The sequence below is a fragment of the Parus major genome, chromosome 4 (genome assembly GCF_001522545.3).
Source record: "Parus major isolate Abel chromosome 4, Parus_major1.1, whole genome shotgun sequence".
NCBI classification, from domain to species: Eukaryota; Metazoa; Chordata; class Aves; order Passeriformes; family Paridae; genus Parus; species Parus major.
The window spans coordinates 13,449,156-13,474,138 of NC_031771.1; the positions used below are offsets into that span (position 1 = coordinate 13,449,156).

The 24,983-nt window shown below is 44.2% G+C and overlaps 1 protein-coding gene across 3 annotated transcripts in view; it reads right to left on the reverse strand.

The window, feature by feature from the left end:
• ARHGAP24 (Rho GTPase activating protein 24) overlaps positions 1 to 24,983 on the reverse strand; it is a 183,987-nt gene that overhangs the window by 52,965 nt on the left and 106,039 nt on the right. The window contains exon 1 of one of the 3 annotated variants that reach the window (XM_015625321.2): positions 17,619 to 17,920. The exons of 1 other annotated variant lie outside the window; for it this stretch is intronic. The gene's annotated coding sequence lies outside the window, so the exon portion shown is untranslated. Of the gene's footprint in view, positions 1 to 17,322; positions 17,487 to 17,618; positions 17,921 to 24,983 lie in introns of those variants that run through there. One more of the 3 variants, XM_015625323.3, reaches the window with a different exon arrangement.

The following is a 24,983-nucleotide window of genomic DNA, read 5'->3' on the forward strand; positions in this document are numbered from 1 at the left end:
ACCTTCTACTACAGGTGCAGCAGAAAAATGTGCAAACCAGTCTCTGTCTTGGCTTCTTCATCCTCATTTTTGCTTCCATCTAAGTTCAGCTTAAAGAAGGCAATTCTGAACATGACATGCCTAGTTACTGATGATGTGATGGGTGTGGAAATGCTTAGCTGAGGACTTCTGGCCCTAAAGGCTTGATTCCAGTTATGCTCACGGCCTAGCACAAGGCTCAACTATGCTGGCTCTTAAACTCATTGTTTTGTGCTTCATTTAACCTTTATGGTACACATTAAATACCTCGACTGTATTAGGAAGCCATTCTTAACCACACAGCTGCTATGGCAACAGCCTTTGTAGGAAGCAGATGTTCCACTCTCTCCATAAACCCAGCAGCTTTAATAGCACCTTAGGTTGTTGGTGATACTCCAAGGAAATACTGCAGTCACAACAAGTGAACCAGGCAGCCTGCTGCCTGCCATCAGCAGTGCTGTTTCACTGGAGACATCCTTCCTAAATAGAGACCCCAAAAACAAGTTAAATAGCCATGGCTCCCTCACACAGGGATTATTTCTAAAGAGTTGCTGAACAACAGTAGCTCTATTCTCAGCACCTGCAAAAGGCATTAGCAACCATCAGAGCTAGCACAGTGAAAAGGCAGGGAGAGGTGCTAACAACTGGCTGCTGCAGACATGGATTATTAACAAACACAGTCCTTTCCAGGTTGCTGAGCACCCCTGGCATATCTTGATAAGAGAGCAGAAAGGCAGCCACTTCTTTTCATGATTCCTTGCAGGGGAGCCAGCCTCATGCCGGCACAGCCATAGCAACCCAGACAACAGCAGAGCATCAAGGCAGATGAAATCACAAAGAAATGCAGAAATTACCCGAGTGAAGCGTTTCATTAGCGACTGCCTTGCACCAGAAAGCAGCACCTGATCCCCTTCCCTAAGACACACTTTGGTAGAGCTGAGATGTGAATCAGGACTTTGTGCCTCGAGTCCATGCTACTTTTCACTTAACATTCACTTGTAAGCCAAGTGTTGTGATCACACAGGGAAGAGAATACGAGACTTAACTTTCGGCTCCCAGGGTGACAACAACTACCTCCACATAGCTCTGGCACATTTTTTTGTATTTTTTGTAATGCACATGTGGAGCTCCCCTTTACAAGAGGTCTTTGTAACTGCAGTGATAACAAAAGCCCATTATGAGAAGGTGAAGACGCTAGCTGCTAGCAGATGCCAAGTTGCTAATGACCCCACATAGATGAAATCAGAGCCGGGGCTTAACCAACTAATAGCCTCCAGCAGATGCCACTGGGCCTGGATATCTTGGAACAACAGGAGGGGATGCACCAGAAGCAGCCTCAGCTCTGCCTCAGTGACAGAAGCAATGCTGTCCAGCCAGCCTTACACCCATCCAAGTAGCTGTTCATCCCTTCTGGGGCTGCAAAGATTAAAAGAACACATCAGATCTCTGTTGTCCTTGAAACACTGATGCTTCATTCTCATTAACTATTGACTGCTATTTCAGAAGAAGAGTCAGGAAACAAACCTCTGCTTACCTAAGAAAAATATGAAAGAAGAGAAAACAAATGGCTCCATCCCAAGCAAAGCCCTCTGCTCTACTGATTAAATTTAGCAGCACAAATAATGCCTTTTCCCTCATCCTCTCTCCAGCCTGGTATCGACAGTCTGCCCCAGGATCTGTGAATTAACCCTCCACAGGAAGATGCGACCTGTGATGCACGAGAGAATTAAGTTTTTATTTTCTGAAATGCACTGACAGCCCAGCCAACAAAACACAACAGGTTCCCTGAATCAGGCTGTGAGGTAGAAGGGCAAACACAGTCACTGAGACTCCTCTAACACCCTGCCTCAAAAAGCAGTGTAAGAGGAGACTTGAGGAGAGGCCATCAGGCTGTGTGTCCCTCACACACACACATTTGCACGGCAAGGAGACAAAGGGAGAAGGAAAACATGGTTCAGGCAGCTACAGAAATCAGATCTGCTTCTACTTGAACCTATTCTTAATTGGGGAAGAGGTTGAGAATGTGGAGTCAGTATTTCTTCAAGTCACCCCACACCTAGGGAGGGGATTCCAGTCTGCCCTGTGTCACTGGGCACTGAGGGACCTCCACCTTCATTGCTGTTGTTTATGAAAATCTCTCTCAACAAATACCTTTGATCCCCACATAAATTTTTTTATTTGTATCTTCATCACAGGCCAGGGCCCAAAGACAACACACATTTTCATATCATCAGTTTTTTTCTGTCAAGTGTATAACTCAGTTAAGAAAGGAAAAGACACATGTGAGAGAATTTTTCCGCAGTTTACTGTAGACTGGGAAAGCAGTTATTTTCTTTAGCTGCTGCTGTTATAAATCAAAATGTGTAGATAGGAAAATATTAAGGTATTTATAGCTATGTGAATAAGTGGGTTTGTGGAGTGCTGGCCAAAGAAAGCCAAACAGTCCTTTCACTGACTGAAAATGACAAGCTTTTTGGCTTCCTTGGTAAAACAAAACTGCAAATGCTCATTTCAGAGCAGTAAAAATACACCATAATGCAATATTTAAAGTATTTTTTTCATTTAATACCATATTTTAATAGCAAGCTTGATAACGTTGGAAGCAATATGAGGTTCTTTCAAAAGGAAAAACACCTAACATGTTATTTGTTGAAAACATCATACAAAATCTACTCATACTTTTTTTTACCTGACCCATTTGGCAAATTCAAATGCACTTCATGCATGACTTTAGTTAACCAAGAATATCAGCAAGTGTTCCAGCCCTCTTTTACTAGAGCATGCAAGCCCTGGGTAACACAAAATACTTTACCTGGTCTTGTGCGGTCAGGGCAATGCCCAAAGCTCTCTGTGGCTGCAGGTAGCACCCGCAGCCTGAGTGCAGCTCCCCAAGCACTGACTCCAGCCACCACCTGTTCCATTCCTCACTTCCTCTCTGCTTTCCTCCAGCTTCACCAGTTTTATTGACTAGAGTAAAACGAGTTTAAACACTTAAACATTCATTATCACACTGATACCTTGTCCATGGGCGCACTGACCGCTACCAAGTCATTCTGATACCGTGCCAACACATTGCCTGGGATCTAGCTGCCAACTGTGGCATTTTGTTTATTTTATAAGCAAGATGACATTTTTTAATTCTAGTAACAAACCATTAAGATGAGCAATTAAATACATTATATGGGGAATTAAATGTAAGGCATAAAGTGCAGCAGCAATTTCTCTGGTCTGTTGTACAGAACCAGACAGATGTGTTTGTGCTGTTTGGCTTAGCAGAAGGATCCCAGCAGCAAGAAAGGGGATGGAACCTGAATCCCTGAGCCAGCTGGGCCAGTCTGGGCTGAAGCCCATGAAACACTGCCCGGTTTCTTGACCTGGGTCAAGCAACTACGTGCCAGCATGAAAGCTGATCTGAATCTTCAATGTTTGTAAATGATCTTTCTGTTCATAATGCAAACCAATGTTTCTGCCGTCCCAGCTTTGAACTCAATGTGTACTTAATAGCCAAGCTAAAAACAAAGCCATAATCACTGAGGTGGAAATAATCACAAATACTGTTTAATATCCCAAACTGGTGCCTTTTGTTAGCTCAGCTCCAGGGGCCAGCACTACCATGCTGTTCATTTGGGGGGCATTCCTTTGGAGGTCGCCTGCAGCCACAGGAGCCAAAACTGCAGCATCTGGGCCTTCAATTCAGGCATTCAGATCTGACCTCCAGAGCTAATGCAGGTGATCTGCAGTGTGGCCTCTTTCCCTCTGCTCTGCCCCATTATCTGCACTTACCTGCCCAAGACACCTTTGGGCAGCTAACAGCTTCTACTGGTCTCATTTCTCCTCTCCCTCTCTTCCACCCATTCCCCCACAGGAACCCAGTCCTGTTTTTCTCAGAAATGCTTCCATCACTCTCCACTACAGGGAGACTGTGTCTTAGCCCACAGACAGTATTTAACATACTGCAAAATGTTTATTTTCAACTAACTTACACTTTGTTATTCTTGCAGTCATCCATCTCTTGCATTTTTCCAAAGTTCTTCAGCTGGGAATGGAAAGCGAGATCCCAAGACTCTAAAACAAGCTTCTATCAGGAAAGGTGTTCTGTGAATTTCTCTTTTAACAAGCAGGGAAAGGATTTAAAAGCCGAAGAGAAATACAACAGTGACGACAGCCCTGACAGAAACCTGCCTGATAATTCCTGCCTGTATTTCAACATCCCCTCAGCCACAGAACATAATATAAGCATTCTCTTCTGAGCAGACTCAGTCAATATTAATTAAAGGCACAGACATTTTAACATAGCCACCAGGCTGTTTCCTCAATCTCTGTGACAAAGGCATCACTTTCTTGCTCTCACTCTTCCAAAATAATCTCCATCCCTGGGTAAATTTACATTTCAAGGGAGAGTGCAGAAGGTTCACAAGTACCTCATTAAAGTTCTCCTTTCAGTGGGGCAAGACAGATGTTTTTATTCACCAAAAAGCAAACGGAGTCCCAAGCCAGGGGCAAATGTCTGCCCAAAGAAGGAGAGAGGTGAAGGCGGCACTGGCGGGCAGGTTTCACTGTCTGCGATTTGCTTTTGCAAAAGGTTAATCCTTAACGTGTTTCAAGGAGGCAAACACCAACCTGCTGTACATGTGGCTGCATACAATGGAAAGATTTTTATGGCCAAGGACAAAAAGGTCAGGGACGCTCATCAGGTTCACATTTCTCCTGGAAAGCCATGCTGAACAGCAAGCTCCAGAGTATGAGCCTCTGTTCACAGCAAAACAAGCACAAACTAAGGAATATAAAGGTACAGGTGCTAGGAAAAGAGGAAGAAAGTCCAGTGTTCAGGTGCTGTAAGGGACTTTGTTTGTCCCAGGCATCCCATTATGTTCCCTGAATTGTGCTATGAACAAAATTAGCCAATAATAATTGGATTTGGTAGACATGTGGTTTATAGAACAGTAAGGCTTGAAAGGCCTGATAAATAGAGAAGCAAGCACAATTTTGTGAACACTAGAGCAAAGCAGGATATTTGCTACTTCCAATACCACAAATATTTAAGTCGAGCCTCAAAACAGTTAGAACATTTTTTAGATCCCATCCTGTAGATTATCCTTGGGAAACTCCTGTAGCTCCTAGTAGAACTGGTGAGCTAAATCTTGCAACTGAACTACACCACACTATACAAAAAAGAGCAGAACAACAAGACAGGCTGTTCGGGCTCTAAGTGCCTGCATGACTTTTATTTAAACACCTTGGGATCCTGCTTTCTCCAGAAGCCTCAGCTGATCCAGATCCCATTTTAGAGCTCCCACTGTGTAACCTCAATGAAGATGCAGCAGGAGTGCTAAGAAGAGGGCAGGTGTGAGATGCCACTGCCCTCTCTCTGCACACATTGTACAGCCAAGCCCCTGAAAATGAGGCAACTCAAGCATGAGATACCAGAGGAGTTACCAAGGACAAGTCCCCCTGCAGACTACTGTGCTGAGGGAGCTGACCCATGAACAGAACTGCCTTCCTCAGCATCTGGGCTAGAAGCAAAGTCCTTTATGAGCACAACTGGCTGAGCAAACTGGAGGAGTCAGTTCCTTCCAACTCGGCGGTAGCAATGAGGATGGGAAAAATCTTACATGCAGTGTAATACCAAAGCCAGCAGAAGGAAGACTGAAAATTGGGAGGGAAAAAATAGAGAATTTAATAATGAAAGCAAGGAGCATTTCCCACGCAGATCTAACGAGTTACCACCAAACCCTGACTGAACACTACAGCTCTAATTCCATCTGGCAAGAGACTTGTAAATTTTGCTGAAATATCATCCCTGCAAATTACTCTGCCACTTTCTCTTCCCAAACCTCTGCAGCTATGCTTTTGGACAACTGTCCTGACCTTTGGTACAGCCAGGTAAAGAGCCAGATACAGATGCAGCCATTGCTTTCAGGTTATTCTCCCATGGCTCCTCTCTAACAGCTCCCACCTCACCAACCACTCTATTCAGATAAAAAGGTTGACAGCTGAACTATAGCGCTGGAAAGAAAAGGTGCCACAAATAAACCTTCAGGTCATCTGAAAATTGTCTCTGAGAGACAACCACAATAAATCCCAATTTCTTTCTTGAGTTACCTTAACAGCTTTTTCCTCAGAGCTGTGTATCAGAATACCTTGGAACACTACCACACTATCCTGCTATTTACAAGAACAACAGTTTACCCTCTAATTCTTTTTCACTTCATCCATTTCTAAATCTGAGCGTATCTACTTCTTCTGCATTAAAATCAGTCTCAAAGCAGGCTTATGCTAAAAAAAGCAGTGATTTCTGTGAAGTCTCTGACAAAAGAAGCTATATTTTGTTAGAAATATGACAGTTACTTTGATTTTCCTGTTTGCTGACAACTTTCCAAAGTACCACAATGCTATGCCACTGTGATCTGTAACAGCTAGATCATGGCTACAGAACAAATTTAACACATTCTTGACTTGTTCTAATTCTGATCTTATTTTGGGAAAGTCGAGAGGCTTTTTCCTTAACCTTGAGATTCATTTTTTAGGGGAAACTCCCCCTGAAACACACCCATAAATAATCCTGCCTTCTTGTTTGACTTACTGAAACAATCCTCTCCAAGAAAGAAAAATAATTTCTATTTCTGCTGTCTAAAAAATTGGAACTCCAGAACAAGGCTTCTCTTCTGTCAGGAGCACTGGGACATATATTCATAGCACATGATGACATATGCACAGGCTTTTCCAGCACAGACAAAGTGGAAATTCCTCATCTGGAAGTGCTGCTCTGCCCTTCAGCTGGAGGTGCATTATAGCCACAGGTCCCACAATGCTCACTCGGAGGAACTGACCACAGTTGAAATTTCCACATTACAGGTAAGTTTCAGCAGAGCCAACCTTTTGGAAAGAGATTCCAGCATATGCTGCAGGGATGTAAACATCTTTGTAAGACTACAGATCACAGTGCTGGCAAACCCATTCAAAATGAATACAACAAACAAAACAAAACAAAACACAACAAATTTCATCTGCTGACATTTATGCTGGGAGAACTTGTAGTAGACACATTTTTGAAAAAGGGACTTTTCCACCTCACCACAGACACAATGTTCCTTTAACTGCTGCTTTTACTTGTCCAGTACAGAACAAAAGAGCTCATGGAGTACCTCTGCTCCTTACTGTTGCTGCTCCTTTCCAGTCCCAACCTCCTTCCCAGTTTCCCAGGATAGCATGGATATCATGGATACCAGGATAGCATGGTTTGTCCCGGCTCAGCCCCACTCAGCTACCAACAAACCATATTCATGCAGCACTCCAGCACTGGTCCAATGTATGTTTTATCCCCATTAGGGCAGCTCAGACAGCTGCCTAAACAGCCCCAGACAAAGATTACGCTGCCACAGCGGTTTCTACGCGGAAGAGCCAATTCTTGTTAATGCCTCTCGTGGCTGCAGCAGCATGAAGCTTCTCTACACAGCCCCATGCCCTGGAAATGGGCAGGGGGAGTGGGATGGGGCTGCCTCCCAGGCAGCTGGCTGCCAGCCACGGGAGAGCAGCCCTTCCTATGGGGCTGTTGTCTGAGGCTTTTTTAAATCCCACTTCAGAAACAGCAGCTTTGATTAGTCAGATGTAAAAGTGGCCTGCAAGAGGGGATGGCAAGCTACTTAATTCCACAGTGTTATACAGGTTTAGATATACTTACTTCTTTTATGGTATAGGAATGCACAAACACCATCTCCCCTGGATATTAAGTGTCAAGCAATGAATCTAAGGGGATTCTTCCACTTTATTCATACAATTCAGGTCACTGTATGGTTTCAGCTGCACTAGGAGAGTGCTCTGAATATATACAATGCACTCAGAATTATCCAAAACACTGATCCAATACTTCAATGAGTTAGTAGCTGCAGAAGTAGATGAAATAGCTAAAAAACTGACAGAGACATGTCACAGAAGGGATGGACAGCACGGCAATGATTTTGTTATCATAACACTGAGGTCAGTCCTACAGATTACAGAAAAAGAACATGCCTGTCATCTGGACTTGCAATGCTTGGATCTCAGTGCTGAAAATGATCAAGTGCCCACCACCAACTGTTATTCAGTAAACTACATTTTCTAGACTAAAGCTACATTTTTATCCTCAAGCCTGTCAGTTCTCCCCGAACTGGAAGTTAACAAAGGACCAAAGAAAGCTTTAAACAGTGACATCTCAGCATTTCCTCTTCCAGATCCAATAATTAATCAGCTATGCAGTCCTGCATCTTGCCTGCAAATAGCCAAGAAGCCCTTCTTGATCCAGACTGTCTTTAGCTGTTAAAATGACAGCTTTAGTCACATTAGTTACAGAAAAAGAAAAAAAAGGGATTACTCTTGTCCTTATGTAGATACTCCACCACTGAGAATACTACCATGAATTCTGACGACAGGCCATCAAATATATAGGTCAGGTCCACGGTGTCCTGACCCTGGTTCCCAGCTGTTTAAGTAAACACACTTTCACTAGTTCATAATAAGATAGAAGAGAAACATTGGTTCCATCTGCAGTACAGTAGACACAACACAGGCAGACTACAGGGAAAAGGGATAAGCAGCAGGAGGATTTGTGGGGCTTTCCCACCCCAAAAAGCCCAAGCTTTTCCAAGCTGGAAGAGCTCTCACACCAAGGGTCCCTGCCTGTATTACCGACTTCTTGCTGTCACAAAAAAGGGAATTTCAAACTTTCTGGTACTTTCAAAATATTTAGCACCTGGAATTGGCGGACAAGCACTAAGGCATTTAGCTTGCTAACACTGATTTCCTATGGGCTCCACCCAGCAGAGGCATGGCCAGGTGTGAGGCCTTAGCTCCCAATGCCTGGTTGCAGCAGGACCTCGTTTGGGTTTGCTGCACTCTCAGATAGCTATGGATACACAGTGTCACAGCAAGCACCAAGTCAGTTCAGCTGTGTAAGTTTTACTCCAACAACTAAATCACTCTTACATTCCAAATTTAACAACAACCACAGGAGATAAGGAAGAGTGTCCTTAATGCAAAATCACCTCACCAATTTCTTATACAGAACACCTACCAAACCTGTGTCCTGTGAAACAATGTGCTGAAAGCTTCACCTTGCAGTCTCTTCCTATGCCATAGGTGATACACTCCCCACTGCAGCCTCCAGCTCAGCTGGCTGACAGGGATGGTCTATTCGCTAATAAAGCACTTCTCAGTATTTACACAGCAGAAGGTGGGCCTGCCTCTCTTCATTTTGTCCCTAGTTTCCTGTGGGTTTAAATGAGTGTCACCACCACCTCCTCTTGTTTTAGATTATATTGTTTTAAGTCACCCCCTGACCTATAGCAGTTCTTCACTATCAGCCAGAATTATCAGTTGGTAATCCTGTTAAAGTATCTAGGCAAGAATTCCAAACAATTCTAAGCAATAACTGCTGTTTCAACAACTATCCTGTGCCAGCACAGTTCAAGGCCACAGGAATCTCTAGTGTCTCCAGCCTTCCCTGCTTTAAGGAGGCTTCCTTGGGGCAAAACAGCTCCACTCTCATGACAGGGATATGCTTTTATTCCTGATCTGTTGAACTGAAATAAAAACTAATTGTGGTCAAGACTTCTTTCTAGTGCCCCTGTAGAAAAAAGGTGATTTATTTTCTAGGGAAAAAAAAATGTGAGCTGCAAACATCAAAGCAATAATAATCTAGAGTTAACTCCTCATCGATTCTCATTTCACCTAAATCAGTTCATCCAATTTGTTATTGCACAACTGCACTTACTATTATATCTATTTAACATGTGCTGGATAAAAGAAAGTGGTACAACCACTGCCATGGGCTTCCGGAAATGAAAGTTTTGCACGTTCCTTGTCCCAGCTGCTCCTGACTTTTCAACTTTCACAGTCAAGACCCTGCTTTTTACAAAACCAGTAGTGCTTCAGCTCCCAGTGAAGTGTTTCAGAGCACCAGCAGCAGGGACTGTCTTTCCCTGGCACTTCTGCACTGCTACTCTGATTCCAGCACCTTATTCCCTTCCCTCTCAACAACAGAGCAGCTCATGCTGTCCCCTCTTGCCTCTGCATTCATGATGTTCAAATTCAGAATAAAGTCTCAAAGACCTTCCAACTTTGTCATTAGAACCATTCTACTTTCAGGAAAAATGAACCAACAGGTACTCAAGGGTAAAAAAGAACTTCCACGTGCTGTGGAGCACGGTTGAAGGGACAGACACAACTTTTTCACACGGCTGTGAAGGGACAATGATGCCCTGTTAAGCTTCCTTCCTTGGTGGTCTTTAAAACTAGGCATCACATTTATATTGTTATTAGTACATATGGTAATTTCTGCTCAAGGTTCTGTGTGCTGCCATTTTTCTGATAAAGGATTTAACTCAGTATAGAGTGAACAAATCTTTTGATCAAAATGGGACTGAAAGTCATCTTAACACTGTACATTCCCTCTTCCCAAAACCTCCACTGACAGGGTCTGGCAGCAGCAGACTTGAAGAGGAGTCTGTCCCCCCAACAGCCCGCTCAGGTCTCTGTTTTCACCAGGCACCAAAGGTGACAGCCTGACAAGTGCATTAAAACTTTAAGCTACCTGAAGGCAGCCAGACAGAAACTTTGTGTACAGACCCCCCAGGGGACTCTTCTTTGATTTAGCTTCCTAAAAAAAGCTCTTTAGAGGGGATTTGCTTTCAGGGGTTGCTTGTTGCTTTTTTAACCAGTTTTGAAAAGGCTCTCTCATCCACAGGCTTTTGTTGCTTTCAGCATCTTACAGGTCAAAAAGCAGAAGATGTCCTGACAAAAGAAACCTGACCTACATCTTTTGCCTCACTCTGCTGGGTTACATCATTCCTATGCATGCTTATGTAAGAAAGAGAAATGGTGCACACCAAAGAGGGTTCAAGAATCACATACAGCCTCTGTTACTGCCTCTTCAGTAGCTTTTCACCCAGCACTGGTGAATTCCTTTAAAACTCTACTCTCTACCATATTTTCCTTTTTCTGCAAAAAGCAATTAAGAATATTTACTGACCTCACAGGGGAGACACAGTATTTTGGTTAATTGTACCTTGTAAAGACTCTAAGAACACACAGTGAAAGGCTTTATAGGAATGTGAAGTGAGTCATAAACTCAGAAAATGTACTGGCAGAGACACAGAAGTCATACCTGAAGTGAAGTGTGTCAAGTAAGTATCCCGTTTAAAGAAAAAAGTTGCAATTTAAATAACTACAACATGCTGTCCCATTGTACCTAAACTGAGATTTTACAGGACACTCATCAGGAAGGCAGTAATTTCATACGCTACTCAGTGAACTGGAAGGAATCTAAGTAGATAAGTAAGATGATTTGCAATCAGTGATAACAATTAGAAACTAGTAACTATGAAAGCTGGTTTATTATCTGCTTTAAAAAGACAGAGTGAGGGCCCACACAAGCAGAAGCAGCTTGTCTCTCACTACTACTTACTGCTATCTTTAAGTAAAAGCCTCCTTTCGGTTTTGGTGTTAAAAGCAGGAATCAGCTCCTTTCAGTACAGACACCAAAAGCTGCCAGTGCCTGGGTTCCTACAGGGTTAAAGGACAGGATCTCCTGGGCTGCAGGGGAGCAAACACCAGGCAGACAGGGGCAGGGGGGTGTGTGCAGGGGCAGGGGACAGGCTGCTGCTTCTACCACAGCAATCTGCTGGGTTAGATGTAGATTTTTGCCCCCAAGGGATTTCACACTAAAGCAAGATCCCATGCCCCGACTTAACAGCTTGCCAGCTGCCAGCCAGACCAGCCAGCATCACAAGTCAAGTCACGGATCAGGGCAAATACCTCAGAGGCCTTGATGTAATAATTACACAGCAGTGACTGCACCATTTCACAAGTACCCATTGCTGCCTCAGGATCCTTTTGCTAAGCACAAGGATTCAACTGCAGTCAGGACCACAACTTGACCACCTTGAGAGATGGAGGGCTGGCAGGTGAGGATGGCCCTCTAGGAGAGCCTGGGCACTGCGCAGCTGTACTCCTGCTGGAAAGTTGGACCACAAAATGTTTTTGACAGTTCACTTAGGTGCCCTTAAGGTTACCAAAAGTTTATGCAATTTTTCATCTTCTCTGCCCCAAATCCCCACAGCATTTGTTTCTTTCCCCCAAGAGCCCTCTCTATTCCACCTCAGGGTGAACCTCTGGGTGTTAGGTCAGGTTTTGTAAGGCTGGGAAGGAGCACAGGAGTAAGGCTGATGCACTTGCACAGCTGCCCTTTCTGTTTTGCCTGATGAACATCACACTGTTCAGGATAATCAAAGTCCTTTATAAAGCAGATAAATTCCCACCAGTGGTCTCACATCTTTTCAGGACCAGACAAGGACTGCTTAAGGTAAGAACTTTTTTGGTGAAGGATCCCAGCATCTTCCTTTCTATTGTTCCACTGCTTTCATCAGCTTCTTCTGCTCTTAAGCAGTGTCCTACCCCACCTCTCCAGACACAAAGACACAGGCTCTGCCATGTATCAGGGTACCCCAGGGGAAAAGCAAAACGAGATCTGCCTTTCCCAGTCCATCCTCCCATCTTTTGGAGGCAGAAAAAAGACAAAGATAAGCCTGTATTAATTTGTTGCCCTCAGGATGTCAGTACTTAAATGCACTGGTTGTGGCCCAAGACTCATTCCTGCCAATACTGGTGATCATGGTGTCATCTGGGTAAGGTCTACATCCTGATTTCTGAAGGAAGAGCGTGTGAGGTACAGCTTCCGTAGGCTGCAGAAAGGCATGATGTTGTGATTCAGCACCGAGGTTGCTCGCTGGCACTATCTCCTCACCATTATGCTGTTTCTGAAAAAAAACCCAAAACTTCAAGTTTCCTGAAATCTGGCCAAGTGACCCTTCTATTGCTCCGGCACCTCCTTCTAATGACTGCAAAACTTCCAACCACAGCATTTCTGATTCACTCATACGTGTCCAGAAATCCTACTTACAGGCTTTTGCCAGTGGCAACCAAGATGAAAAAGCTATTTGTGGAACTGAGAAGGACAAGATGATGTAGAAGAGGGAAATAAAACAACCAGGCCATAATCTAATTCCACAAGAATGAATTCTACTTTCAAACCTCCTCAAATTAAGTTTAAAAGAAAAAATTATTTCTTTAAAACACATTTCTCATTTGAAGCAGCCACAAGTCTCCTGATTCTTAGTGCCTAAATAAATACATTGCACACACCACTTTTAATAAAGATGGATTTTTCCATTTTATCTTTTACCATTTATTGCAAGCTCCAATTCTACAGCCATCTCTCTCATATTTTCAGTCACTCTGGGCCTATATTTTACACCTGCAACCTATCATTTTATTAGTTTTCATGTCAGTAGCACACAGTAACAGAGATGTCCAAAGCCACTAACCCTCCTTTTATATTGAAACAAAGACCTCAAGGGAGGACATAAACAAATGGTCCCAAAATACATTTACCTCTTTCCTCTGGTAACACAACATCACCAGTTGGCTCCCTAACTGGCTGAAGGTTAAAATCCACAGGCAAGCATGATGAATTTTTACTGTTAGAGGAAACATTTTAGGGGTTTGTTCACTTAGTATTGGAAACCTAGTGCTTCCTCATTACAAATCCAACACATTTGCAATTGAAATATCCTAGAGGGAGAATAAAGGAAACCAAATGAAGCCTGAAACAGACTGCAAACAAGGAAGCTGAAACAACTGCTGGATGTTGTTAGCTCTTTCACACATTTTCAGGAAACGACTATTACCTGTATTTTCCTGCATGACAATGGTTCAAAGCTGCATTAGGGGACAAATAGACTGGACATTAGGAAGCATTTCTCTGCTGAGAGTATGGTTAAACATTAGAACAGGCTTCCCAGACACATGGTTGTTGCCCCAAGATGGATGCATTCAGACAATGCCCTTAATAACACGCTTTAAGTTTTGGTCAAGTGAAGTGGTCAGGCAGTTGGACTGAACGAACGTTTATAGCTCCCTCCCAAATGAAAAATGCTATTCTATTTCTATTCTATTCTAGCCCATCCCATCTCTAAACAAGTGACACTTATTTTTCACAAACATTCTTTGCTACTTCTAGCTGCCTCATTTTTATTTATGACTAAGCGTAAAATGTCAGTTCAGGTATTCTCTGACACCTTTCTCATCCACAGAAACTGGACTTTTTTAGTTTTGTGTACAAGGCTCCCTCTTTACCCTACTGCCAGCTGGGCTGAAAAGTGCACTGATCCAGGATCTAGCTGGAAAAGGAGAAGGTTTCAGAGGCATCATAGACAGAGCAGCTCTTGTGACAACCTAAATGACCCCAACGTGTTCCTGGTCATTTTTAAAGTCTGACACTTTCATCATTAAATAAGGACCCCCCATTATTCACACAATCTGTTGCCAAGAGAAGGTTCTAATTGCTCCTTTTCCAGCAGGAGTGAATGCTGAGAACTTGCAACTTTTTACATGCATGGTATTAGGTTAAGTACTTCAGTAATCTGCTACCATCTGACAGTCACAGACCAAAAAGTCAATGACTTTATTTAATGATTAAAATGAGTTCGGTTTTATATGAGAATTGGCTTAAGAAGGATGAGCTGGATTTGTAAGAAAATGATGTTTATTTAGTTTATAAGCCACTTCTATTTGAATTAGCTAACAGAGATGGGGGGGGGGGGAACTATCAAAAACCCCCAGAAAGCTGTTTTAAAACAGATGAGACAACAAGATTTAAGATTTATTGCGCTGCATTTAGAGGACATGAAAATGAATCTGACACCTGCTCATCTTCAGCCGTAACTCAGAAACCAGTATTTGGATATTCTAATGACAGTCTGGACTTTACAGTTTGCTTTTGAGCTGCATTGCTTGGATTTATGGCCTGCAAGAGATATCAGGAGCAGAGCTTATGTGCAATCCATCACTTCCCAACTGCTACAATAAAGCCAGAAAAATACTTCACCTCCTTCAAGTAAGATTTCTGGCCTGTCTCAGAACCTGCGCAGACAATGAAGTACAAGTGTAACCCCATTTAGGAAAGAGAAGCCCAGAGGCAGCAGCAGGTCACCCTGCAGAGCAGAGGAAGCCTTCAATATCCATGAGCAGCTCCAGAATCAGGGTTCTACAACACACCCTGCAGGGCCACCTTCTCTTACGCTCAGGGCATGATGCATGACCAGCAGCACAGCATCTCACCAACTGACCAAATTAAAAGGCTTAAGGGTGCGAGAGAATAGAAAAGAGGGGTTTTATATCCAAATATTGTGTAAAGACATACTCACTTCTTAACAGTTTTCAGAAGTACTGCGACTCCCTTCCCCTTACCTCTCATATTCGCACTACCAAACACCAACTGGACTGCTGCTACTTTGAGCTGTCCTCAAGCAGGGGTAGCAGACAGCACCTGCAGGTAACTAAGAGCTGCAGTACCCCTGAGTTTGTCTTTTGAGGGCCACGTGTCTTTCCAACACAGAGGAACCAGAGTATCAAAATTAGACAATGGAGGTAGTCACACAGCCCTGTGCCAGGCTGATTCCAGCAAGTTCCAGACACAAACTGCACCGCTCACCTAAAAGGTATCAGGACTATACTGTGCACAAGTATCCTCCGTGCAAACACAGACACTACAACATGCCAGGGAGCATTTCCAGAAGTGGGTTGAGCGGTATCTGCCCTTGAAACACTGGGCATAACAGGACAAGTAGATGGGAAGATACAACACCAATTAAGAAATATCCAGTCAGCCCTTCCAGCAGTTTGGTAAAATTTGCTCATTTGATCACCATACACAAACACAGCACTTTCATCTACACTGACATGTACAGCATGTCCTAGAAAAGTGCCCTAAAATTAAAACATTTGCCACTTAAGTTTTAATAAAATCTCATCCACCTCTACTTTTTGCCAGAAGAAAACTCAACTAATTCATCTTAATTACTCTGAAAGTATACAAGTTCTACACCATGCAGACTCAGTTTACTGAATTCAGGCCATGGAGTAATTGACTTTTCATTCTACTTGCCATTGTTTTAGTAACTAGTGCTGAAACTGCAACTAGTCATAAAAAGACTAACTATTTCTGGAGGACAAAAATCTAGATTGGCCAGAACCAGTGAGAACAAAACAGGGTATTTAAATTTTAATATCTGAATTATTTTTTTTTCAACAAACACCGAAACATTAACTATTTCATTTCGCATGAGCTGATTATTAGCTAATATGAACTTGGTTAATGCAAAAGTAAGCCAACACGTGCTACAGCTACTCCGCTTGCACCATCTGCACTGTTAATACACAAATGAACAGATCTAGCAGGAGAACACTAAAAACCCCATTATGGAAGTGCTGCTTCACCTGTCTTTTCAAGTGTACCTTGGGCAGAGAATGTGACCACAGCAGCAGAGATTATTTGCTTGGTAATACACATTTCTAGTACAGGGAGAAGGCTGCTACAGCAGCTCAGCATGCTGAAAGCCTAGCAGTATCTCTGAACACAAAGTTCATGGGAATTCCGCGGTTCCCCTTCCTTGTTTTTTCTACCAAATAACTCAAGGGAGACAGCACATCGTGCTATTTTAAGTTAACGGTATCGTTAAGGGTGAAACACATGCAGTTATTTTAAAACACAGCAATGCTGCTAAACTGCATCAACGCTCGCCCCGAAGCCTGGCTCTGACTCTGAAGCAAGGAATTCGCAAGAGCTCGCACAGCCGAGTTGAAACAAAAGGGTGCAAATGCGAGACAGCAAAGCACTGCCCCGCTCCCACGGCACTTCACACACGCACAACTTTCCCTGCCGAGCCCAGCTGCCGCTCCAGCACCGCGTACCCGGCAGGCCGGGATCCTCGTTCTTCAGGCACGCTGGCAGAGGCTGTGGCACAGCACCAGCTCTCGGAACCGGGCAGGAGGCGGGCGGGACGCAGCCGGGATCCGGCGGCTCGTCCCGCCGGCAGTGCTGCCATCCCTCCGGGACCGGAGCGCCGCGGAGCCTCCCCGCGCTCACCTGGCACCGGCGGCCGAGCCCGGGGAGCCGCGGCCGGGCGCGCCCTGCCCGTCCGCTGGCGCCCGTCCCGCCCGTGACTCCACCGCCCAGGAATGGCGACCACCGCGCCCAGGAGCAGCCCCTGAACCCCCCGGGACCAGCCGCCCGAGCCGGGACCGACCTGCGGGGAGCGCCGCGGCCGAGGCGGGGTCCGGCGGGCCGGGGCTCAGCGGCGCTGGGGCCGGGGGCCGCTCGCACTCGGACGCGGCCCGGGCACCGCTCCAGCCCCTCCGGCCGCTCGCACCGACCCCCGGGCGGCCGCGTCCTCTGCCTGCTGCAGCTCCTACCTGTTCCCGGCTACTCACCCAGGCACTGCCACGGCGGGGCTTCCACCGGAGCACGACGCCTTCCGCCCGAGAAACTTATCTCTCTCCCGCTACTGCCATTTGCTAACTTGCCTAAAGATCCTGCAAAATCCCAGAAAAGGCTAGGAAACGAGAGGAGACGACTTAAAAGCTGACGGTCAGGACAGGAATTTATGGAATGAAATCTTTAAGGGCAGGAGCAGATAGAGCCAGCCAGCTAACGCTTTCGTGCCCTGACTCTGGCCAGCAGCTTCATTTCGTGGGCAGACCAAGGCTTAGGAGATGATTTAACATACCTGCTCCTGGCGTGTTCCTCTGGACATCAACCGGAGTCCCTGGCGTAGCCAGCACGCTGCCCTGCCTCGTCCTTGTGCTGCCTTTTCCAGCAGACCCCTCACGATCACGGTGTCACGGTTCCCCAGGCCTTACAATCAAGCAGTTTGTTGTAAGGGAACTAAAAATAGCACTGGATTTTTCACTGGAGCACTTGCTTGAGTGAAGATAGTGCCAGTCAGCCCGTGCATTAGTGAGCCGTACAGACGTCTAATAGATCGTTCCCAGATCCTCTTGGAAATACAGCCATTGACTTTTTTCAAAGGATGGGGTTGGGGTTTTTTCTTTGTTTTTTAGTTTTGGGGATTTTTTGAAAAATAGCACAAAATAAATCTTCTTTCTGACCACTAAAAGATGAACTGAGTGGGGTTGTTTTAAGAATATCCTCGGGAAAGAGTGAGTCACTTAAGCTGCTTTTATGATAAAAGATCCCTGGAGGAAGTATATCTCCTTAGTCTCTGAGCTGTTCAGAGATCTGTATATCCCCCTGCAAATCAAAGCTTCACATTGTTAGGTTTTTCAGCTTTGTATTGTTTATAATAGTATGAACACCTGCTTCCACTGTGAAGTTAGGACTAGCATGGGAAACAGAGCAGGATTTTGTCCTGGCTAACACCTCAAGAAGATCACTAACAGAAGCGTATGTCCTGCATGGCACTGGATAAGCTCTGCAAAAAAGTCTACAAAATGGCCCATAAGGAAAGTTTATGGCACAAGCTGACAAGTCTAGAAAAAAATTCTCAAGAGGAATTATTTTTTGAAAAGCTTTTCACTGCTATGTCCTGAAAAAAATCACTGAAGACCAACATTGCAGAAGATGTCATTCAAGACAAAGATGCCAGAGCTGCTGCCAGTGTCTGAGCTGAGATGCCAGATGCAGATTTAAATGTTAAACTTCCAGTCTGTGGATGCCAATACTCACACTGTGGCACACAAAGAAATGGGAAGGAGCAGGTGATGGCTTGCAGCAGCCACTTGTGGTGTTCTAAAAGGCTGGTGAAGCCACAGTGATTCTCCTGGTAGTTGCTCCAGCTGTGAAGAGTGCCTGACAACAAGCCAGGATGTCTGACCCACAGCAAGTTAAGTCTTATTAAGATACATATATTTGAAAGGAAGATTTTGGGATGGAAGTAAACATTAAAAAGTTGGAGACTTACTGGGAATATCAGAGGAGAGACGCTGGGTGTTGTTTCACTTTCATAGGAAGAAGCTGAAAAGACTGTCTGATAATGTAAAGTTGTCTCCCACACTTGTTTCCCCTCATAAGCCTTTGACATTCCTTGGATTTTATTTATTCTGCAGCAGAATTGCATTATTTTTGCCTTTGTGAAAGGGCTAGCAAATTCCTTCTACTCCTTTCTAGTGCTGACCAAACATGCTGGAAGGCATCATATAACATCTACGTAGCAGCAGAGGTAGCCACAAACATAACAGCGTCTTCATTCCTGCTCCACTCCCCAGCTATTATTTATAGAGAGAAAGAGCATTAACAGAGCACAACGTTCTCACTAATTTAGTTTCACTTCACCATCTGTTACTTCCCATGAGTTGATACTAATGAGAAACTACTTCAAAACACATTTGAGGACCAGCTGCACCCAGTGAAGTCACTGTAGGAGAGAAATATTCCCCTCCTAATACCTCATATTCCAGTGTTACAAAGCAGCTCCTTCCCTAACAAAATCCATGGGAACACTGCTGTTAATATGAACACAGCCCTAGGTCACAGACTCTTGCAGTCATGTTGAGCAAGTATCACACTCAACATTGTTTTTCTGAATAATTCACAAATCTACCCAGTTAGAAGGGCAGTGAGCGAGCTACAGACATCATCCATCCCCCAGGTCTGAGCAGCCTGCTTTCTGCAGCTGCTTCTCCTCCAGTGAGTTCATGGAATGATCACAGAAACTGGAATCTCCCCAGGAGTAACATGTGACCATTACCCCTCACCTTTTCCATGCAACTCCTTGTAAAAAGGAGTCTCCGTCTTTGCAGGCACCCTTTAAATACTGGAACATGGTGATATAAGACCTCCCTTAAGCCTTCTTTTCTCAGTGCTGAACAAACCCAGCTCTCAGCCTTTCCTCATATGGCAGCCTTCCCAGTCCTTTGATCATCTTTGTGGCCTTTCTCTGTACCTCCTCCAGCTTGTCTACATATTTTTGTATTGTGGGGATCAAAACATAACACAGCATTCCAGGTGTGGCCTGACAAGCAATGAGTAGAAGTAGATAATGAACCTTTACCTCTGTTGGTGGTGCCCTTGTTGGTGCATCCCACCATTGTGTTGGATCTCTGCGACAGCACCACTGTTTGCTCACACTGAGCTTGTTGCCCACCAGGACCCAACTTTGCACAGAGCTGCTTCCCACCAGGCAGATCACAAACACCTGTGCTGCACCCTTGGATTATGTTTTTTCCGAGGTGGAAGACCTTACACTTTGCCTTGTTGAGCTTCCTAAGATTCAGGCAGCCCACTCTTCCAGCCTGTCCAGGTCTTCCTGCAGGGCGAGTCTCCTTTCTGAAGTGCCTGTTTCCCCACTTAGCAAACCTCATCAGGGTGCACTTGGTCCCATCACACAGCTCACTTGTGAGGATATTAAACAGTTTTGGGCCCAGTATCGATCCCTGTTGGACCCCAGTTGTGACAGGTCACCAGCCTGAAGAGGAGCTGTTTACCAGCACCTCCTGGATGTTTCCTGCCAGCCAGTTCCCCACCCACTGCAAGGCCCACTTCTCTAGACCATAATGAGTCTGTCCAGGAGGAAGCTGGAACCTCCATATGGAAATCCCTGCAGAAATCCAGGAAAACAATGTCTGCCACCTGTCCCACTTGGAATGAGCAATTCCTTTACCATAGAAAGTGATCAGCTCTGTCAAGCACAATTTGCCCTTGGTGAATCCATCCTGGCTTTTCCCAATCCTCATCTTCATGTATCTTGTGATAGCTCCTAGGAGGATTCCTTTAGTAACTTTCCCAGGAACTGAAGTATCACTGATAGGCCTGTAATCTCCTGGATCCTCTCTTAAACCCTTCTTGTAGATCTGTGTGAGTTTAGCCTTCTTGTAGCCTTCTCAGATGTTCCCTGATCTGCGTGACTTCTCAGAGATTAGGGAGAGCAGACCCTGAAATGGATAATGTCAAGGCCCACTGATCTGTGGAGTCAAGCTCCTGAAACAGTTCACACACCAACTCTTCCCCTGACAGCAGTGGGTTTGTGTTTGCACCAATCTGCACTGTTGTTCCCAAAGCCTAGGACCCAGCAGTGCTGGTGAGATGGAGGTGAAGAGAGTGTTGAGAACTTTTCAGGGTTGGTGACTAATTCCCCTCTCCTGTTTAACCAGTTTAGCCAGTGATGTAAGTATTCAACAGTCAGCCACTCTCCAAAGAGTCAGATGTTGGCTGACACTGTGCATGGAAAGATGAGTGGAAATACTGAACCACAGCTGCCAAGATTTAGAGTTCACTACTGAACACGCAACAAAATTGCTACTGCCAAGGCCCTGCAGACAGCTGAACCACATCATAGCAAGTATGCACCATTTTTCATTTGAATTGCTGAGGTTAAACCTCTCTGTCCTCCTGAGAAAATTCCTTCTGAACATCTACCTAAATCAGAGTATGGTGGTCCCATATAGTGGGAGAGACTACAAGATGAATTTGGTTGGAAGCCAACCTGTAGGACTATTGCATATTTTGGTCAAAAGCACACGAACAAGAACAATGCCCTGGAAAACAGTGGTTGTTTTTTAACTGTTTGAGACAAAATTGTAAGGCTTTGTGCTGTAGGAGTCCTTATTACAAATCAGGTTTAGCCCTTGTCCTCTCTGTTACTATACCTAAGTTAATCAGCTGGGCTTGGGAGTGCACTGAAGAATCCCAGGAAAAAGTTGTGCCATGAGCCTGCAGAGTTCTCTGGGTCCATTTGCTCTCCCCGGGACTCAGAGGAGCAGAGTCTGAATGCAAGTGATCACTGCCTAGATAATTCACTGCTCCCAGTAAAAGTTACGTGAGAAATAGCTTCCTGCCTTTCCTACAGTTCATTAAAAAGGCAAGAAATCTCCTTCTGTTGCCTTTGTTGCCTCAAGCTTGTGTTCTCCGTGGCACCAGGGAATATTTAGAGGAGTATTTTGTAAACAGCACGTGTTCCAGTGGCTGGCGCAGCACCGGCCACAGCACTCTGGGGCTGCGTTCCTCAAATTTTTGGACACTGGTGGACACCAGGGCTGCCTGGGCAGGGAGCAGCTGTGTGTGTAGGTGGGCAGGGAACAAGGGGAGGGACAGCAACATGGGAAACACAGCAACTTTGCAGCTTGCAAATGTTATGGTTCTGACTGCAGCTCCCTGAACCCAGACTGTTCAACAAGTTTTCCTTTTGTCCCAGCTGGCTGAGGGAAGCTGTTTTGCCAGACGTTTTACTTTCTTCCCAAGTACCATCACCAGCAATAAATTAAATTTCTTAACCGACTAAACCAACTTCTTAGTGATTTCTGCTCTGCCTGTAAGGTTTGGGATCTGCCACTTAAAGTATCTGCTTCACATCCCACTGAAAAGATTCTTCCTTATTCCTGGAGAGACTGCGACTTTGCTCACTGAGATAATTTTTAATACTTCATGTGATTTCAGAACAAAATCTTTTTATTCGCAGTGTGTTTTTAAATGGGATCTTCACTTTTAGTACTGTATGGCAGGAACGTTTTCAGAGGTGCCAGCTGGGCTACACCCATGCAAAATGGGAGTAATATCCAGAAATGTGAATTAAGGATCATATGCTAATGTAAATTTAGCTGTTGAGCATATCCCTTGTGTTTTATGACATGTGTTTAACCATATGACCACAAATACATTAAAGAAGGACGTATGGAGGAAGACAGCTATGCAGTGTAGCTACTTGCAGAACACTACGAGGGGAATCTTTAAAATACCCATAAATCCCCAACTGCTTAGGGAATTCAGCATGACAAGAACACTTGGGTTTCTTTGTTCAAAGTGCCTAGAAAATGTGAGGATGTCCAGATCTGGATCTGCCCTCCACTTTATCAGCAAGTTTCTTGCTGTCAATAAAATAATCTCTGCTGAAAGCAAAGCTGTCAGCTTGTCCCTCAACACCACTAAAGGCAGCATTACAGTGATAGACATTATTAGGCATTCCTAGGAGAAGCTGAACTGTCCTATCAGTTACTCTGCTGGATAAAATTGCTGTACACATTTCATGGACAGATGAAAAGTCAGTCACACACACAACTGTAAGAGCAAAGAGGGTGTTACAATCACAGAAATTATTCCCTCTGTGATACAGATGCAGCATCCAGTTTTGCATATTGCACATGAATAAATCTTCCAGAGTGTTTTCCTCCATTTCCTTCCAACTCCACTGCAGTCCAAATACAGTTCAGCTGATATGTAAGAAATTAGTCTTTCTCCATATGTTTGTGTATTTGGGCTTTAAATTGGTTACATTCGTGCAGCCCTCAGGGATGCCCAAATAACTCTGAATGTCATGCTGAGATCTTCTCATGGAAGCTTCTGTCAGCTGTACCATGCAAAGGGCTCTCAGCTGCACACTATTTAACTTGCCCAATTACATTTTTGGCTGCTGTTCTGCCTTGCAGCTTAGCAAAACCCTCTCCAAGAGCTAGGTCACAAGAGAAAATTGCCCAAATATGCTATTTTTCAAAGAACTTACTCCTAAGGGGAATGGGAAATAGGAGAAACATTATAGCAGGTCTGGAAGAAAACATCAGAAAAAAAAAATTACTGTGAAATTGTAATCCATATGGACAAAATCTTTCCTATCTTCCCCTTATATCTTGTTGTTACATTTGGAATGAACAGGTTCATAAACACAGATGCATCCACAAATTCCCCTTCACATATTAACTCCCTTTCAGTTTTGATGCTGGAAAAGTATGGTGTTTGTGTGATGCATCTGTCTACTTGACATAAGCAAACACCAGCTGTTATTTCCTTGGTTTATGAAAAGAAGGAGTAAATAAAAATTTATTAATTAAACACAGAATTCAGAGAGCTCAGATGTGGATTCAAAACTTATTACACAATAATGTCAACTTTCAGTCAAGGAGAGCACATGGAACCTGTGTCTCCCTCTGGATCACAGTGAAATGCTGGTGGACAGTAACATCTTGGTTTCAAATACAGAAAGGAAGTAAGAAAATAAGCAGAGGTTCTGATGGTGACCATGGTTTCAAGGTTTGACATGGAAAACAACCCTCCATGTGAACCAGAAAACCACATTATTTGTGGTAAATAAATGGCAAGCAAAACCTCAAACTCTCAGCCTTTAAGAAACAGCAAGCACATCCTCTGGGTTTGTTTCCCAGCAATTTTTCCAACAGCTCAGTGACACATGTGCCAGGGTGGTAGAGTTCATCTGCAATATCAGTTTTGAATCCAGCTCTTTAAAGCTGTTCCCTCCTGGTCATCAGTTCAAACACAGCCCTAGTCTGAGCTGACTGAAACTTGTCATAGCCTGACACCTGTAAATCAGCTCCAATGAAATGAGACTCTGGCTTCACTCCCATGGCTGCTGGAAAAGCATCAGAATAAAAATGACTGTGATTAGTAGCACCTCTGATATTCACCTCAATAAAAGAGGCTTTGTCTTTACAGACCATCTGTGGGACCTTCAAAGATCCTAAAAAAAAAAAGCTGACTTACAGGTAATCTGTAAAATATTATTAATACATAAATCACACATAAGGACTCTTAGGTTTTTCTTTTTTTCTTTTCATCAATTCCATGAGACCCCTGTCTCATCCTGTGTAACCTGGGGTCTGTCAGGAGATCGCTGTTCCTTTCCATAAGCTTATGTTTATTCCAAAGGTCCTGGGAGAGGATAGCAAGGACAGGGCAAGAATTAGCTGTGCACCACCATTTCACAACTCACACAGGAAGGCACATCAGCTACAACTTGGCAACTAGAATCAGTATATTATTCCAAAAACAGCAAGTTCCAAGACTCAGCAGCAAGCTAGAAGGTAAAGATAAGTTTCTGTGCTTTGTATTGCTCTAAGAAAGGGTCAAGGGAAAACACAGGAAGAAGGCAGAAATCCTGCTTCTGTCCACAGAGGTTTTTGTGCAGTTCATGAGGTGAAACAGACGAAGAGTAGTGAAAACTCATTTTCCATATCCCACATAGTTAAGTGCTAAAATAGTAAATATCTGCTAGGTATAACTGCTGTCGTTCAGGGACCAAGACAAGAGAATAGTTTTTCCTATGGCTAATGCTAATAAAACATATTTGAGAAGGCAGTTACATAAACAGATTATTCCTCTAGGCTGCACTAAGCAAGTAAGTATCCCTTTT